Source organism: Melanerpes formicivorus, unplaced genomic scaffold (genome assembly GCF_026170545.1).
Source record: "Melanerpes formicivorus ecotype bairdi unplaced genomic scaffold, bMelFor1.0.p_v2 SCAF_10, whole genome shotgun sequence".
NCBI lineage: Eukaryota > Metazoa > Chordata > Aves > Piciformes > Picidae > Melanerpes > Melanerpes formicivorus.
Genome location: NW_027142362.1, coordinates 3327754 through 3346037, shown reverse-complemented (window position 1 = coordinate 3346037; position 18284 = coordinate 3327754). Strand labels below are relative to the sequence as shown.

General features: G+C 45.7%; 1 long non-coding RNA gene across 1 annotated transcript; it reads left to right on the top strand.

Annotated features, from left to right (window-relative positions):
- The first annotated feature begins 421 nt into the window (after nucleotides 1-421).
- Nucleotides 422-15188, top strand: LOC137444044 (uncharacterized). Its single transcript, XR_010988056.1, has 3 exons — nucleotides 422-628; nucleotides 8768-8886; nucleotides 15027-15188. It is a non-coding gene; the product is annotated as an uncharacterized lncRNA (long non-coding RNA).
- Nucleotides 15189-18284: the final 3096 nt, after the last annotated feature.

The window sequence follows — 18284 nt, the reverse complement described above, 5'->3', positions numbered from 1 at the left end:
CAAGAGAGAAGCAGCAGCAATGACTGAGCTCATGCTAAACTCCTCTGTGGGCTGACTCATAAAACTGTGTTTGAGGGAGCTCCAGGTATAGCTCATGACAAAAATGAATCCAAATTCTCAAACCCAAGCAATCTACTTCTGGTATAAAGCAGATCATGTCAGGGGGCTGAAGAGACAGAAAATTAAAGGTGAAGTGGTCCAATTCACCTTGGATTTGATGTTTGGGTCTTCTGAGCACCTTGCTTTGAAAAGCAGCTACAGAAACCAGTGCCTCCTGAGTGCACTGTGGGCTTGAGGCTGTTGAAAGAGGAGAGAAGGTTGCTGGATATGAAAAATACCCTTGGGAATGAGTGTGAGGTGTCATGCAAGGGGAGTCTGGCAGGAGTGATGGGAGTGGCTCACAACTGCTAAGCAGGTTTGTTGTGGCTTAACATGTGTCTCCTGCAGGAGGAAACCTTCGGTGCTGGACAATGGTTGCCTGCAGAGGACCACCCCAGCTTCTCCTAGGAACACCTCCAAGGGTGTGATGCAAAGAAGAAACATGCTAAATGTGATGCAAAGAAACATGCTAAGTGGGTCCAGCTCAGTCTCCAGCACACCTCAAGGCTGTGCACTGCATGTGCATCAGGTTGGTTTCCTCTTGGCTACAGTCAGGTTGCAATATTCAACATCTGGAGAGGAGAAGACTGAGAGGAGATTTAATAAACATCTATAAATATCTGAGGGCTGGGTTCAGGACAGAGGGGACAGGCTCTGCTCAGTTGCACCCTGGGATAGGATGAGGGACAATGGATATAAAGTACAGCACAGGAGCTTCCACCTCAACATGAGGAAGACCTCCTTCACTGTGAGGGTCACAGAGCACTGGAACAGGCTGCCCAGAGAGGTTGTAGAGTCTCCTTCTCTTGAGACTTTCCAGACTTTTCTGGATGTATTCCTGTGAGACCTGCACTAGATCCTATGGTCCTGTTCTGGCAGGGGGTTTGGACTCAATGATCTCCAGAGGTCCCTTCCAACCCCTAGCATCCTGTGATCCAAGGCCTTCAAATTCTCCCTGAAGGAAACCCTGGAGGTGGCCACTCCAAGCCACACCTGGTTTGCAAGCAGATATCTTCTAGCAGGGGGAGAGAGGGAAGCAAATGTCTAATTAGTTCAGCAAGGAAGTATGTTTTGAATCTCAGTGTAATCTGACTCCCTGGATCAGGAGAGACAGTGCATGGTTTCTGAGACAGAAATATATCCTGGTCTTGAAGTGGTTGGGAGAAAGCAGCGATCTGTGTGGGAAAGCTGGAGAAATGGCAGGAGGGAAAAGAAAAATTACATGCATTAGTGGTTTATGCCTTCCAGACATTTACAAACTCTGGGTAATGCAACTCAGAGGGAATGTTAGTCATTCCAAGGAGGCTGCATGATTTAAGAGGGCACAAAGGTTGCAGCTTGCTCAACGGTTTAACCCACAAATAAAACTTCCATCGCCCAGAATATCTGGAAGGAATTTGGGGTTGCATTTTTAGGAGCACAGGCATCACTAAAGCGTTGCTTTATTGCTTCAGTGACCTGTCACCTCAGTGTTGCCTGGCCCTCTGCTGCTCAGGGTATGGAGAGGTTAATGTGGAAAACACACCGCAGCTTCAACAGGTTTGGGGGAAACAAAGGCGGGCTTGTGGCTGTGATCCTTGAGATGGTTTGCACACACGACATTGCACTTTCTTTCTGTTGTGTGCTTTAAAGCACATCTAAGTGATAAGTTCTCCCTTGCTGGCCTACTCTCTGCCTTCCAGAGAGAGTTAAAATGGAGACATTGTGGAGCAGGAAGTCTAGTGGTGATCATCTGCCTATGATCTAATCAAATGAAAACTCTGTTACACGTCCCATGAGTAGCCTCCTACCTGTGTCATTCAGGCTTACAACATTCCTGATTTATTTCTCTTTTTCTTTTTCTTTTGAAATATATATTGTCATCCTAAGGTTGGGATGAATTCTCTTAGCACTTTTCTTAACAATGTGTCCTTCATGGAGATTCATGGATTCATAGAATGGTTAAGGTTGAAAGGACCTGACAGGTCATCTAGTTCCAGCCCCCTGCCATGGGCAGGGACACCTTCCACTAGACCAGGTCACTCAAGATCTCATCCAGCCTGGCCTTGAATACCTTCAGGGAGAAGGCATCCACAGCCTCCCTGAGCAACCTGTTCCAGTATCTCACCACCCTCACTGGAAAGAATTTCTTCCTAATCTCCACTGTAAATCTACTCTCCCCCAGCTTCATTCCATTCCCTCTCATCCTATCACTACAAGCCCTTGTAAAAAGTCCCTTCCTGGCTTTCTTGTAGGCCCCTTTCAGGTACTGGAAGGCCACTATAAGGTGTCCCTGGAGCCTTCTCTTCTTCAGGGTGAAGAGCCCCAACTCTCTCAGCCTGTCCTCAGAGAGGAGGTGGTGCCCCAGCCCTCTGATCATCAAGCAGTGTTTTCCCTTTTCTAATCCATCTCATTCCCTGTTTCCATTTTCCATACTTTTCACATTCCAAAATATTTTCCTGCCTTGGGTTTTGGAGATATAAAGATAAGACATATATCAGTATCAAAAAAATACCCCAGTCTGTTTTGTGATGAACAACAGATGAGAATCATAACAGTGAAAGAAACCATCAAGCATTCTCCTTCACCAATCTTGAAGGACATTAAAGAAACAAATGAAAAATACTTGGAACTGGGATGAGAAATTCAGTCTACTGAGGGTTTAATTTTTATCCTTATTTTATTAAGGAAGGGGAAACAGGGGCAGAAGGACTTGCCCAAATGAGTCAGTCATTCAGCTTAAACAGATGTGCTGGCAAGATTCTGGCATCTTTCAAGAATACCAAGACTCATTTTGATTGTGAAACACTGGCTGAAGTGCACTGTCAAGGAGCCACAAGGGGGTTTCATTTCAGAGTTAGCAGTTTGAGGCTGTTTTGATGTGCAGCAAAAGTAGATAATACCTCATATTTCAATCAGACCATGAGCAAGGACCCAGAACAATCAAATTCAGCTCTTTTGCCCTTTATGCCCTACCTCACATCTTCATACAGCACTGGGAGGGAGTTTGAGCCAATGGAAACTGGAGCAAATTTGCAGTGAGTAGGGTTGAGAGTAACTGGACTTACACTCATGGGCAAATTTCAACAGCTCTTTTTCATCCATCTACTGGGGGAATATCTTCAGGATCATTTCATCCTTGTTGCTTCAGGCATAAGGTGATTTTAGTGATGATGGAATTGTGCACAAAGTGATTGTGTACAAAGACAGGAAAGAGTACAAAGTGACTGTACTCTTGGTTTGCTTCCTTCCTTCTGCCCCTCTCAGGACAGCTACCTAGGGCAATTAGCCTGCTGTTGTCATTCTAATTTGGTTCATGGCCAAATTCTTCCCTCTCCCACGGTGCTCTCCCTGTCCTCAGTACTTTTTCCAAAAGGAATCTAAGAGAGATAGCCAGAGAGAATTCCTAATGCTGAATTACCAAGGAAAAACATGGAGCTGCAGTGTTAGATATGGAGGGTAGAGAGGCAGCTCATCACAGCTCCATTTGCCTTACAGGCAATTTCAGACAGCCAGAACTAAATGTGTTCTGCATGGCACCAAAAGGCAACATAAAATTTCAACATGGACCAGAAGCTGCTTAGCTAAGGCAGAGGAGAAATCAATCCAGGCTGCTAAATTCACTTCAGGAGCAGAATGGGTGTTGGGTTGATGCCCCATAGCCATTTGCAGCTGCCCTGTAACTTCTGGAAGAAGAACACCTCGAGTACTGTGTCCAGTTCTGGGCCCCTCAGTTTAGGAAGGATGTTGACTTGCTGGAACGAGTCCAGAGAAGAGCAACAAAGTTGGTGAGGGGTTTGGAACACAAGCCCTATGAGGAGAGGCTGAGGGAGCTGGGATTGCTCAGCCTGGAGAAAAGGAGACTCAGGGGTGACCTTATCACTCTCTACAACTACCTGAAGGGGGGGTTGTAAACAGGCAGAGGTTGGTCTCTTCTCCCAGGCAGCCAGTACCAGAAGAAGAGGACACAGTCTCAGGCTGCACCAGGGGAGGTTCAGGTTGGATGTTAGGAAGAAGTTCTATACAGAAAGACTGATTGCGCTATGGAATGTGCTGCCCGGGGAGGTGGTGGAGTCGCCGTCATTGAAGGTGTTCAGGAGGAGACTTGATGGGGTGCTTGGTGCCATGGGTTAGCTGTTTGGGTGGGTTGGATTGGTTGATGGGTTGGACACGATGATCTTGAAGGTCTCTTCCAACCTGGTTTGGTTTATTCTAATAAAGGTTATTCTAATAACTGTCATCCACGTGCTGGCTCAGGTGTGTGCTGTGCTCCTCCTGGGGAGTGCAATGTCAAATGCGCCATTGGGAAGTCGTTCAGACCCTCCTTAGACAGGAGTCAGGGGCTGAATATGTTTCATATCCTAGCAAGATCACAGAAAATATGCTGTTATGAATAAAATATGAGGCGTACAGAGGGGACTTTAAAAAGACTCTTCTTAGCCAGTCACTTGGTTTGATTTTCTTGCAGATAAGGTTGCTGCTGTTATTTGAATTGCCCCTTTTAATACCTTTTGTTCAAAGATGGTGGTGGAGGAGTCAAACTTGCAGGTATTTTCGTGGTACCCACATTCAGAGGAATCCCTTGCAAACAGAGTTCTCCAAAGAGGGGTTTGGCTGCTTTGACAGTAGCCAAAGCAAGCAGCACAAGATGTGAGTGCCTCCAGACTGCTTCCAGGGTTTTGTTCCACTGCCAAACGCTGGGATGTAGACTCACAGTATGAGGCAGCAAACTCCTCTGCCTTTATGTGCTTGCACATGAGGTGGATTTCACATGAGAGACTCTTATGCTCCCCCTGACTTCTTCCATGTCTCCTTCAAGATCTTGCTTTAACAACTAAGAGAGTAGTATGGAAGTAATTCCAGATCTAGTGATACTGAAGGCAGATGAAACAACTTTGCCAGTCACAGCACATATTTATCAAACCATCTGAGCTTGTGAACCCTTTGGGAAAACCAGTTTGAGTGTGTTTCATCAGGTTGCTTCCATCCTGTGCCAGTGGATGGCCAAGTATTGGAAGACCTCTTAAATAACATGTGTTCTTCCTAAGGCTCTTCAATCAAGATGCCAGAAGGACATATGGTTTCTGCTCAGGAGGAGCTAGGAAGGTGCAGGTGCCTTCTTTCATTTATCTTTCTGCCATTCAAGGAACTTGGCATTCCAGGATGAGCTCTGTATCTGGCTGGTGGGGGCATCATGCCCTAAGAAGCAGATGAATCCTATCATCACAGGGCAACCTTTCTTAACCTCCCTTTCAACTTGCCTGTTGCCCGAGATCCTCCTCAGCTAATGGGAGTTAATTGTCTCCAGGGTAAGGAAATCAACCATAATTCCTGGCTGCAAGGGTTTAGTCTCTCAGATATCATCACTGGTATTGGGAGCCTGACAGCAATTAAAGGTACTTAGCCACTGTTGGGTGAATACAAACCTCTGCAGGCAACAGTTAGCTTGCTGCTGTTCTACTACCCTAGAGGAGGTGAGCTGCTGGGGTTGCTGCATTTGTGCCTTGAGCTCTTTCAAAACCCTCAGCTCAGTTCTGACTTTCATGGGCACTTTGAGGGATGTTGTCGTGAAGTAACTGAGAGGGCTGCCCTTACCAAGTCCTGGTTCCCAATTCATGCAAGGGCTGGAGTCTCTGGAGCTTGTTTTCAGGATGGTCCTGGAGAAGTCTGCCAAGTATGCATGAGGTATGTGTGTCTCCTGGCAAACAAAATCCCCACATCTACATGGGTGGAAGTAGATCCTGTCAGAGAGAAACTTTGATCACCCATGTGTAATTTTCTCATATGCAGATGTCAACTTTCATAAAGCCTCTGGTTCAGTTTCTGACTAATGTGGAAGTTTTGCCCCTGTTTACTTTGTATCACTTAAGAAAGCTTGACTGGATCCTTAAAAGGTTGTCAGCCCTGATTAAATCAACCTTTAGGAACCATCTGGAAGAACCTTGGCTTGAGCCTGCATTTGCAAATCTTCATTTGAGCTGTCCTCTGCTCCACGTTTGCTTATGCATTAAAAGAAGTAGACAGTAATGCTCTTCCATCTGCTGTCCTTCAGTTAAGTGGCTCGTAAGAGATGCTATTAGATGTTGGAGTGACTTTTGAGGGATTATTTGGAGAATGGCTTCTGTGGGCCTCTTGCCTGTGAGGACTGAGGGCAAATGATGAAAGCAGGGAGATGGCAAGATGTTTGAAGTGGCTGGGGCCAGGGAGTTTGGGTGGGGACACAAAGACCTTGGGGTGGAGAAGGGAGAGTGTTGCTGCTCCCATGGCATGCTGCAGCCGGCCTGGGTGCGTGGACCAGAATAAGGGGGAAGCAGCATAGAGAGGTCAGTCACAAAGGACAAAGATAACTCAGGTAGAGTGATATGTAGCCTTGAGAGCTGGAGGAAACTCTGACTTGTGTTCTCCAGAGACAGCTGGCTCTGCCAGTAAATTGGGTGAGACTTCTGTTTTCCGTGAAAGCTGGGCTAAGGTCGTGTGGCTGCTTGGAAAACATTGCAGATGTGGCAGCTCCTGTCAACCACAGATTGTTCCCCCCTACCCCATGTAATTGTCTGCTACATCTGCAAGAAAATGATTTGTTATGTAAGATTGCTCCATGCCTGATGTCTTGGCCAGTTCTTGCCTGTGACTGTTCAGTTTGTTGCAGAGCTTTTCAGAATTTGGACACACAAGAAGAGTTCAGTCAGCTTTGCTTTGGAGCCATATCAGAAAGTCATAAGCCTCAGACCCAGATCATCTTCAGTCTTCCTCCTTGTTCTGCTTCTGAACAAAGGGCCACAGATAGAGATCACAATCCAGCAGCGGGAGAATCCTCCTTCCTAACATGTGCATGCACGTAGAATATTTCCCAGAAGCAAAGGCATTCTTCTAGTCTCAAGACTTTGCTTTGTGCATCAAGATCAGACCTTGAGCAATAGGAATTCTCTGCCAAACTTCTCCTCTGCTCTGTACAAACTCTGCATATCAAAGGTGTCAGGGACAAAATCCATCTGTACAAGCCTGATTTATTAGCACTTGTGAAACCACGTTGTGTTCACATGGCACTGCAGGTAAGCAGCATGGTTAAACTGTAGGATGACCTCATTGGAGAGCATTTCACTTGCTTAATGTCTAAACAGTCAGAAATGGGGAGAAATGTCTTGAATCAATGACAAGGTTGGGGTGCAGTGATTTCTGCCTGATGTGCCAAGCTGAACAAATGCTTGGTTCTGTTTAATCAGCTTTGAAAATGACTATTTAAGATTTAAAATCTTCAGGTACTCACAGCTTTATGTTTTTAAAAGATCTGTTAGTTATCACTCATCTATTCTTCCTCCCACTGTTGACACAACCCTCCCTGTTTTCATGTTTCCCCTCCAGCTCTGTGCAGTACTCAGAGGATAACTTGGTCTCTCTGTCATTGTCTGTGGCCTCTCATTGTGCAGTTGTTAGGCTGACAACTCCATCTGCTTGTGCCATGTGGGTATTTCCCCACCGAGACTGAGCTGGCACCAGCACCCATCTTTTGAACATCCCCAAACACAAGGAAGCTCCTGCATGGGGAGATGCTTTGTGGGTGGCTCTGCAGCACCATCTGGGTTAGAACTCCCTGCAATGATGTTAACCCAAGGGCCTGGTTGTCACTGGCAGCTTGAAGAGCCCTTAGCTCCCCTTTGAAATGAGGGAAATCACAAAATCTTAGTTTCTTACAGGCTGACTTCTTTCATTTCAGACTGCCCTGGAGCTGCCAGACTGAGGTGAAATATACACAAAGATGCCAAGCCATCAAATCCCAGGCTTTAAGATTGCCAATATATTTCAGATGCAAAGTCTTTGCTACTCAATCTTCTTTCCTGCTGTGTGACATCACAGCAGATACCTAAGCACATTCTCAGTCAGCTTTGCTTTTTATTAAAACAGTGGGCTCATCTCAGTGCTCTGCTACTGCTGCTATACACACTTGTAAATTAGATCAGTGGAGATAAATAGATGTCTGCATGCTAATATATCAAGCAAGGGGAAAGCAAATATCACACAGCACTGCATATTTGAGTGTGCAGGGCCTTTGCTTGCTTGCATGCTTTGCTGAGTAAGCTACTCCTGGGGCTGGTTCTGATCACAGGATTTCAGCCACATAACTCTGAAGCAGATCACAACCGACGGAAGTAAACTTCTTTAAAGGTGGCATGAGTCAGACTGGTGTGAGTACAGAGAGCTGAGTCATCTCCCCTCTGTGTTTGCATTTGTGTCCATTAAAAGCAGATAAAAGCACTTCATCAGAAAGGGATGAAGGAGAGAGATGTCATAAGAGGTAAATACAGTGATGATGGTATCTGAGGATGCTTCTGATTTGGTTTTTGAAGTGTGAAATACTAAGCTGGTCAGTGAGGGAATGGGGTAGATAGAATTGTGGATTCCTGGGAGTTCATATAGATCCAGAGGAACCCCAGATTTATCATGTGCCTGTATGGAAGGTGGCTTGAATGTTTAAAGCAGATCTGAGAGTCTGGAGGTAATTTTGCATCCAGTCAAAGAAAGAGATCAGTTGACTGGTCTCCCATTCATCCCCAAACCCCTTTTGGCTCTCTGGGAGGAGATGTTTTATCTCAGTGCTGCTTATTTACAGAACTGCTCAAAATGGCCTGAAACCTCCAACAGCAATCAACTATTGATGGAGGTAAGAAATAGCCATGACTCTTACTCATTGCAGGTGTACCTGTGTCTGCATGAGATGGAGGACTGTTTTCAAACCTCATCCACCTGATGGCTGTGGAAGGGAAGACATTGAGGGGTGAAGACACCATGCCAGAAGGAAGCTGCTCTCTTGCTGTGAGTACCCAGGAAGTCTCTGTGGTGCAGAGATGATAACAATAGCAAAACCTTTTTTCTCATGGTCCTGTCCCATGGTCAAGCTCCAAGTATCCCCAACCACACAAAAGAGGTAATGGGGAGCCTGGGAGCAGAGACTCTTGGCAATTACAAACATTATCTATCCATTCTGGTGGAGTCTGTGAGTTTCTCGTGGTGGTGGGTTGAAATTTCCCCCAACATTAACCTTGCCAGCCCAGCCCAGTTGGAAGCAAGTGGCAGCTGTATTTACAAACAAACCTGCACTCTACAATGGAGTGCAATGAATGTGTACAAAATATACAGGATTTACAATATTATACAGAGAGTTACAATTAACAAACAACAGGGGAACCTCCTGGCCAAGGAGACCAGGGGAGCTGTTCCTCCCTGTCCAAAAGGGAGAAAGGAGCAGAGAGAAAGCAGTGGTTAAACTTAACCAAAACAATGCAGCCAAGGTCAGCCAGAAGCAGGTTAATCTCTCCTGAGCAAAGCAAGCAGAGAAGAGATCAGAAAGAGAAAGGATTGTTTTGGTACAGCCTGTCCTATAGCTGATACTTCTCCAATGAATTTGTTTAGAATTATCTTTAATTTCCCTTTTTACACCCAACAGTGATTTGTTTACACTTCTCTACTTTTCTGCTCAAAACCTGTAACAAAATGTTAAAGGCATAGCCTAGAACTGCCACGCTTGTAGATCCCAGTGCCCAACCCCCATCAAAGAGCAAGTGCAGGGCTGCTATCTGTTGTTGTTCTGGTTTGGGCTGTGTTTTCAAAACAATTCCAGCACATTGCTTTATGGTTCTGAAACGTTGCCATTCCTGGCCAGACAACTGTGCTTTAGTTTGTTGGTCAGAGCTGTGAATCCAGGTGTCCACCTGACACCAAGGGCTTCTGTGAGCAGCTGTGATGAAGCACAAGAAGTTTGTTTTAATCCTCCTCACCAGGGGAACCAGCCTCAGCAAAGCTTCATCTCCTGCTCTTTCCTCAGGTGCCTAACACCTGGCATAATGAATTTGTTGAGGATGGAGTGGATGTGAATCTGTCTAGGGGATGTTCTGCTTGGGGTGGGGTTTCTTTTCCAGGAGAGGTTATCTCACTTCATCTCACCTCATTGTGGGGAACAGACAAACCAGTGGTTCATTTAGGCTGGAAAAATATGGGAGGTTTTCTGTAACAGAGAAGAGAGCTTCTGGAGTAACCTCTGAACACAAACAGTGGGAACAAAAACTGACCTGCTTTTAAGACATAGCTCAAAAAATGAGAGAGAGACTACCTCTAAGGATCTGTGGTGACTCTAGTTAGGGTTAATAGCTTTACAAGAGGTATTAAGGCTGATTAGTGCTAGACACAATTCCTGCTCTGGACTGTGGATCTGACCTTTGGTGGTGTCCTCTAATAGAGCAGCAGTGTAACTGTGCTGGTGTCACTCCTGATCGGCACTGGTGGTAAAGGAAAATGGAGCCAATGCAGCTTCAGTTTATTTTCTTAACACTTTATTCAGGTTTTATAGAACCTTACTGAATTCTTCCCTCCTATAAATGCTTTTTATGATTTTCCAACCTCAGGAGTTGTTTGGAAGGCTAAGAGTAGTCAGGGAGGAGGAGATGGTGAAGCAACCAAAGGTGTGTGATAATGTAACAGCTTGGCTTTGCACTGCAGCTCTGAGATGTGCCCTCTGTATATGCAGTGGGTGCATCAGCATGTAGCAATAATGGTAGCACAGCCTCAGGATAGACAGAGAAGCACATCTGAGACCCACACTGTGGCTAGATATGCAGCATTGCCACATCTGGCTCCATGCTAGCAGAAGGTAGCTTTCATGCTATTTTTATTCCTGACTTTCTTTTCATAGAACTTTTGTTTGACTTCCCACTGCCTTTTCCTCCTCCCTTTTGCCTCTGACTGCGCTCCACATGCACTTGGGCATTGCAGCGAGCATTCACAATTGCATCAGCAGGCCAGTCACAGAAGGAGAGAGAATGTAAGCCCTGTGTTTTACAAATCCAGAGTTACTTCTCCAGTTGCTCCATCTAACTGTCCTCTTAGGTGATTTGGTTTGGCTATTTCAATCTGCTGAAATTACTGCTGTTAAAATAACCTTCCAGACTTCTTGTTCTGGCCCTGCCTTTGGACCCTGCCTGTGGAGCAAACCCCTCAATCACTGCAAAATTGTTTTCCTGTAAAGCCTCATGCACCTCAGTGTGTTCAATCCATTTCTTTATCTCTGTCTTACTCACTTAACTCTCATCCACTGCTTCTCTGATGAGATTTGGAATAACAGCTATTTGTCTCACCTTGAGCCAGTCACCCAAGTTTTCAGAGGCAATTTAAAGTGCAGTATGCCATTGTGCAGAGCTGGGGCAGTGGCTTAGAATAGAATAGAATAAACCAGGTTGGAAGAGACCTTCAAGATCATCACATCCAACCTATCATCCAACACCACCTAATCAACTAACCCATGGCACCAAGCACCCTGTCAAGTCTCCTCCTAAACATCTCCAGTGACGGTGACTCCACCACCTCCCTGGGCAGCACCTTCCAATGGCCAATCTCTCTCTATGAAGAACTTCTTCCTAACATCCAGCCTGAACCTCCCCTGGTGCAGCTTGAGACTGTGTCCTCTTGTTCTGGTGCTTGTTGCCCGGGAGAAGAGAGCAACCCCCACCTGGCTCCAACCTCCCTTCAGGGATTGTAGACAGCAATTAGGTCTCCCCTGAGCCTCCTCTTCTCCAGGCTAAGCAACCCCAGCTCCCTCAGCCTCTCCTCACAGGGCTGTGCTCCAGACCCCTCCCCAGCTTTGTTGCCCTTCCCTGGACATGCTCCAGCAACTCAACATCTTTCCTAAACTGAGGAGCCCAGAACTGGACACAGGACTCAAGGTGTGGCCTAACCAGTGCTGAGTCCAGGGCAGAATGACCTCCCTGCTCCTGCTGGCCACAGTGTTGCTGATACAGGCCAGGTTTCCATTGCTCCCCTGTGCCTTTGCACAAATGTTCGCCATTCAAGGACCTCTTTGTGGAGGCAGGTAACCTAATTACAGAAGAACCTATGAACAAGGCCCATGGCTGTTGTCTTCCTTCTTCCACACTGGTAATGAAAACCAAGAGTGGAGAGGGGTTCTAAGAGCCAGATCACCCACTGATCTGATCAAACAATGCTTTGTTATGCTGTGGGGTTTCCCAGCTCAGTGATAAACCTCAAAATAACCATCTGTGAACCCATGAGAATGAGCACTGTCCTCCCAGATCAGATGGTTAGCAGAGAGATCCCAGTGAGGTGATCTTTACTACTCCACTGCAGAGTTTTGTTCTACTTTTCCAGCTGTGCAAGTCCAGCACAGTCCACACTTGGTGTGTAAAAAGTTGTTCAACCCCCTTTTTTTTTGCCTTTCCTGCCTGCGTGGCTTTGCACTTCCAGAAGGTTCTGCAAAGAGTCTCACCTCTGCCTTTAAGATATTCCAGGGAGAAATTTCCAGCCTTTGCATTTGTGCAAAGCTAATAGAAGAAAATTAGTCCTGTGCTTTACTCCCAGAGTGAAAACTTTAGAAAGTGTTTTCAGTAGACTTTTTTGGTCCTACTGACTGGCTTGCCCCTTGCTGCTGCAGCAGCACCAAGTGGTTATAAGCAGCTTGCCAAGGAAACATTTTGCTTTGAGGGAACCTGTGATCCAATATATCCAAAATATCTGCAGTGGACTGCTTTTAATATCCCTGGATCTGCAATAATATGCTTTAATTAAAGCCACAGTGAAGTTTCTATTGCTCATTTTCAGGCCTCTCTTTCTCGAAGCAGCTCTGTGTAAATGTTTTTACACAGTACTGTGAGGCTGAATGGTTTCAGATGGGGACAACAAGCCAAAATTGGTGGGTTTGGGGTTTGGTTTTTTCCTCTCCCCTGAAAATACTCTAAACAAAATGCAGAACCTAATGTTTGATGTTTCTTGTGACTCTCAGTAATTTGAGTAATTTGTGCTCCAAACTCCTCACCAACTTTGTTGCCCTTCTCTGGACACATTCCAGATAACAGCAACAAAGCTGGGGAGGGGCTTAGAGCACAGCAATATGAGGAGAGGCTGAGGGAGCTGGGGTTGCTTAGCCTGGAGAAGAGGAGGCTCAGGGGAGACCTTCTTGCTCTCTACAGCTACCTGAAGGGAGATTGTAGCCAGGTCGGGTTGGTCTCTTCTCCCAGGCAACCAGCACCAGAACAAGAGCACACAGTCTCAAACTGTGCCAGGGGAAGTTTAGGCTGGATGTTAGGAAGAAGTTCTTCATAGAAAGAGAGATTGGCCATTGGAATGTGCTGCCTGGGGAGGTGGTGGAGTTGCCATAATTGGGGGTGTTTAGGAGGAGACTTGATAGGTTGCTTGGTGCCATGGTTTAGTTGATTAGGTGGTGTTGGGTGATAGGTTGGACTTGATGATCTTGAAGTTCTCTTCCAACCTGGTCTATTCCTATTCCTATTCTATTCCAGCAGCTTCTCACACTGTTTTGAGGTAAACATCCTTGGCCAAAAAGCCAAGTCATGTCAAAAGCAGCAGTGAGTGATGGATGCGACCTGCAATAGCATAATGCACTATGCTCATGCATAGGCTCTCTTGCAATCAAAATGAGCACTGCTCTGCTTCAGACCTTAATGGCTTTAATAATTACACCCACCTAGGAATTTTGTAGAAGTCCTGTAACATTTGAGTAGCCCCATTTGTTTGTTACAGATGTTGTTTCCTCTCACTTGTGTTTTCATGCACTCTAATATTGCAAATACTCAAGCCTTGGAAGTAAAACTTTCTTCCCCCCCCCCGCCCCCCTGGAATGAAAATAAACATCATTCAGCCACGACAGCTTTAACTTGTGTTCCCTCTTGTTTTGTCTCTTGCTTAAAACAATAATAATAAACCCCATACTGTCTTGGTTAGGCATTTCCCGAGTCAGTACTAAACACAACACAGAAATGACTTTCTGTAGGCAGCCAGAGTTATTAGAAACACAGAGAAGTCCCTCTACTAGGTGCAAAATGTACTCAGTGAAATGCACATTGCCTTCAGAGCACTCCCAGCCTGGCTGGAAGCACATAGACTGGATGGGACTTCAGAGAGATGTTTATAATTTGATAGGTGATAAACCAGAGACTGCGCTTCTGTATCAGGTTTCCAAATCATGTCAGGTTCATTCAGCAGGGTAATTCAAAGACCAGCCAGGCTTTGGCACTTGCAGAGCCTACACAAAGTGAGAGCTGTACTAATACTGTCAGTGCATGCTTCTGTGTGGGCCACACAGGACAGCAATTTCTCATGCTTCTGCTTGGCTGAGATCTGATCTCACGGTACCTGCCCTCTTTACAAGGTTGACTTTATTCTCAGCTAGGGATCTGTATTGATTTTTGACAATAATCTACAAGGGCAAGGAACTGCTTGAAGAAGTCCAGCACAGAGCCACAAAGATGATGAAGAGAGTGGAACATCTCCCTTGTGAGGAAAAGGCTGAGCTGGGGCTCTTTGGCTTGGAGCAGAGGGGATTGAGAGGTGACCTCATTCATGTTTATAAAGATGTGAAGGGTGAGTGTTGGAAGGGCAGGGCCAGGCTCTGCTCAGTGATGTCCAATGATAGGATAAGGGGCAAAGGGGGCAAGCTGGAGGAGAGGAGGTTCCACAGGAACAGAAGGTAAAAATCCTTCACTGTGAGGGTGACAGAGCCCCGGAACAGGCTGCCCAGATGTTGTGAAGTCTCCTTCTCTGGAGACATTCAAAACCCACCTGGATGCGTTCCTGTGTGACCTGCTCTGGCAGAGGGGTTGGACTGGATGATCTTTCGAGGTCCCTTCCAACCCCTAACATTCTGTGATTCTGTGAACTCCCCTATTCATGTTGTTGTTAATATTCTCTCCTTTCCCTCATCCTGATGCCCTGGTTAGAATTTGCTGCTTGGTGGTTGTTTAAGACAAACTGATCTACTATTTGCTGCAAGCAGGACAGTATTCTGTAACACTTTGAAGATAGAGAAGGCCTCAGAGAGCTTCTCTGACTTCTTAAAGAGAAGAGGACAATGACCTTTCCCTGGAAGGGATCACAGAGGCATGGAATGACTAGGAAAGTTGGATTGGAGGTTTTTTTCTTCTTCTATTTAGACCACAAACCTTCTCGACCAGCAAGTGCCTTGCATCTTCCTAGGTGTGCTGGAAATTCCAGGGATCACTGTAACACAAGTGATGTAAAGCAACATTTGGTCCATGTTGCTGCAAGAAGTGATTGAAAATTCAAAAGAAGACCTTAGGCTGGGGAGAACACCAACAAGCATCTGACAGGGTTATCCAGGCTGGCTGTCAGCCAAGTTGCTGCAAGATTCATTGGAGTCTGCCTTGTGAAATGCCACTTCCAGCACAGTCAGAACATGCCTGTGAACACACCGGGGCTGGAAATGAGAAGGCTTCTAACCATCAGTGCAATGAGCTCTGGGAACAGCCTTTGTATCAGGATTCACTGAAGCACAAAGCCTGCTGTAAGGTAAAGTTTTTCAGACTATGCCATCCAAAGGGATTGGGCACAGTGTCCATAGAGGTCCTGTCCTGCACATTCGAGGAGGAAACCAAAATATTCCTAAGCACTACAGGTCTAGTTCTAAGTTTGGAAAAAACCCTTGAATTCAACTCCTTTACTCAAATCTATCCCAAACAGAGGGAGCTTAACCATTACACACTAAACCTGCTGGAAGTGTATTAGAGTAATTTGTTTCCTTTCACTCTCTGCAGATAAAGTTATAACCAGTGACTAGGATAATTTCTTTAAAATACCTTTTCTTCCTTCTCTCTCTACGTTGCCTTTGGCAATTTGAAGCCTTCAAAGGCAGCTGCAGTTTTCCTGACAGTCTGCACTGCTGAAGTAAGACTTTAATTGAGCACACCAGCATCCAAATATGAAATCCTGTGCTGCTGACTGATTAATTTGTAACTACTCTGGAAACCTCTGGAAAAGTGCAGGTAGTTTTCCTTAGGATCTTTCCTGTTCCCACTGTGACCTCATTGATTCTACTGTGGTAAATAGGAAGAGGGGAAACAGACATTCTAAATCTAGACTGTGAATTTTGTGCTGGTCTGAACAAGGGTTTTTATTATTATTTTTCACACAATCCCAAGGATTAGAATCAGAAGGGAGGGGAGTGGGGAAGAGAAGAAATAACAAAGAGCTAAAAATCTTTCCACTGAAACTGTCACTTGATAATAAACTGGAAGAGGGTGAGTTGTGCTGATCAAACTGATTATAGCTGTAATGAGACTTGCTTAATTTATAATGAGACTTGCTTAATTTAGAAGGGGATCTTGAAGCTGAATCCTTTGTATCAAATATGAAAACATGAAGTCAGAGCCTTTTCCAACCTCTCCCAGTGCTGCTGTTCCAGTTTGCTAGCCTTGCCGACCTGGAGAAGAGGAGACTCAGGGGAGACCTTGCTCCTACAACTACCTGAAAGGAGGTTGTAGCCAGGTGGGGGTTGGTCTCTTCGCCCAGGCAACCAGCCCCAGAACAAGAGGACACAGTCTCAAGCTGTGCCAGGGGAAGTTTAGGCTGGAGATGAGGAGAAAGTTCTTCCCAGCAAGAGTGATTGGCCACTGGAATGTGCTGCCCAGGGAGGTGGTGGAGTCACCGTCCCTGGAGGAGTTCAGAAAGGGATTGGATGTGGCATTTGAAGTCATGGTTTAGTTGTCATGAGGTGTTGGGTGATAGGTTGGACTGGATGGCCTCTGAGGTCTTTTCCAACCCTATTGATTCTGTGGCCCAGCAAGTTCATTGCTTTGACTTCTTCCTCTCCTGAAAGCTTTCATGAGAACCATTGAAAGCTTTTCAGCTTTGTTCCACTGTGGAATGAAAATCAAGTGTCAAAACCTGTGATGCCTGGGGCTTTGGGGTTCTCTTTTCCCTTGAATGGAATGAGGTTGGTGGTTTTATTCAGCCTCTGTGTACTGAAGTAACTTTTCAGTTCAGATTGCCATTACTGAGAGGAAGATGACTGTGGCTTGGGTATCGGTTCCCTGGGACCTGCAGCCTGCCTGGCAAGGAAACATCATCAGGTAGGCTTTACCTCATTTAAATGCCATTATTTCATGGCCTTGCTCAATCTGTGTACCCTGAAGTGGGAGAGACACCACAGAGAATGGAAAGATGGATGGCAGGCTTGGATGAATGCCCTGGTTAGATTCTCTCTATTAGATTGTCGTGCTTTTCCTGGCCCAGATGCTAACATCTAACACATTTTTAATACTATTGCCTGTTGAGATCCTATTAGAAAATGATTCAGAGTCTGGAAAGTTAGCAGAGGGGGGAAAAAAAGTTAATTCCCTAGAAATAATACAGTCATTATGTGTACACAGGACTCAATATGTAACTTGGGGGTTTTATGACCTCTCTACCATCCTCTCCACCAGCTTCTTATAATTGCACTCACATTCATTATAAAGCAAGTGCCTAATGCAAGTGATTCTCCAAACAGTTGGTAATTTGAATTCCTATTGGAAATAAAAGTAATGACCCACAATAGCTCATTAGTGGCCTTGCAAATGTTCCTTATTTCCTTTCTCTTTGTCCTTCCCCTGGTTTTCTCCCCTCCCTAAAAGAGAGGGGACTGTAAAGGTTTAAACTACCTTTAGAGCTATCCATCTCTAATGACCCGTGAAAATGAATATTCGATCCCTGAAGGAGGAAATCATCCTACCCTGGTGTTTTCAAGGGGATGAGTGTGCTCATTTAGCAATCCAAGAGGAAGCCAGGTATTCCAGATAATTTTAAGGAGTTATTTTGTATGTATGCCCAGGAGACTCTTGGGGTTTTTTGTTTGCTTGTTTGTTTGTTTAGTTGTTCTGAAATGTCAAATCAAATACCAAGAGAGCCAGGAACTCCCTAACAAGACAGATGTGGGCATGGGGTTTTGAACCCAGGCTGGTATTGACTATAACCTACATGCTGCTACACTACCAAAGATTTTTCTGGCTCCTCATTGCTTGCAGATGCACAGGCAGAGGGTACCTGCCCTCTCTGTGTCCTTTGCCAGCTCCCCCTTGCAGCACTACTGCCAAAGCACTTGGCAATTGGTGTGCTTCAGCACAGCCCTTATCTGCTGGCTTCTCTGTCAGATGAAGACACAGCATCTGCCATGCAGATGATCTTTGGGCTGCTGGGGAAAAGGACACACTGGAGAGACAGCCTTTGATTGCAGTGAGATTCTCTGTTGCTTAGTCCCAGGAGCAGGACATAAGAGAGCTGGCTTTGGAATGGTTTTACCTCTTAAATATGCTGCTTTGCTCACCTGGGGCTTATCACCTTGAAGTCCCCAGTCCCTCAGCACCGCTCCCTGCTCACCTCCTGCACAGTGGCTCCTGGTGGCAACATTTGCTGTC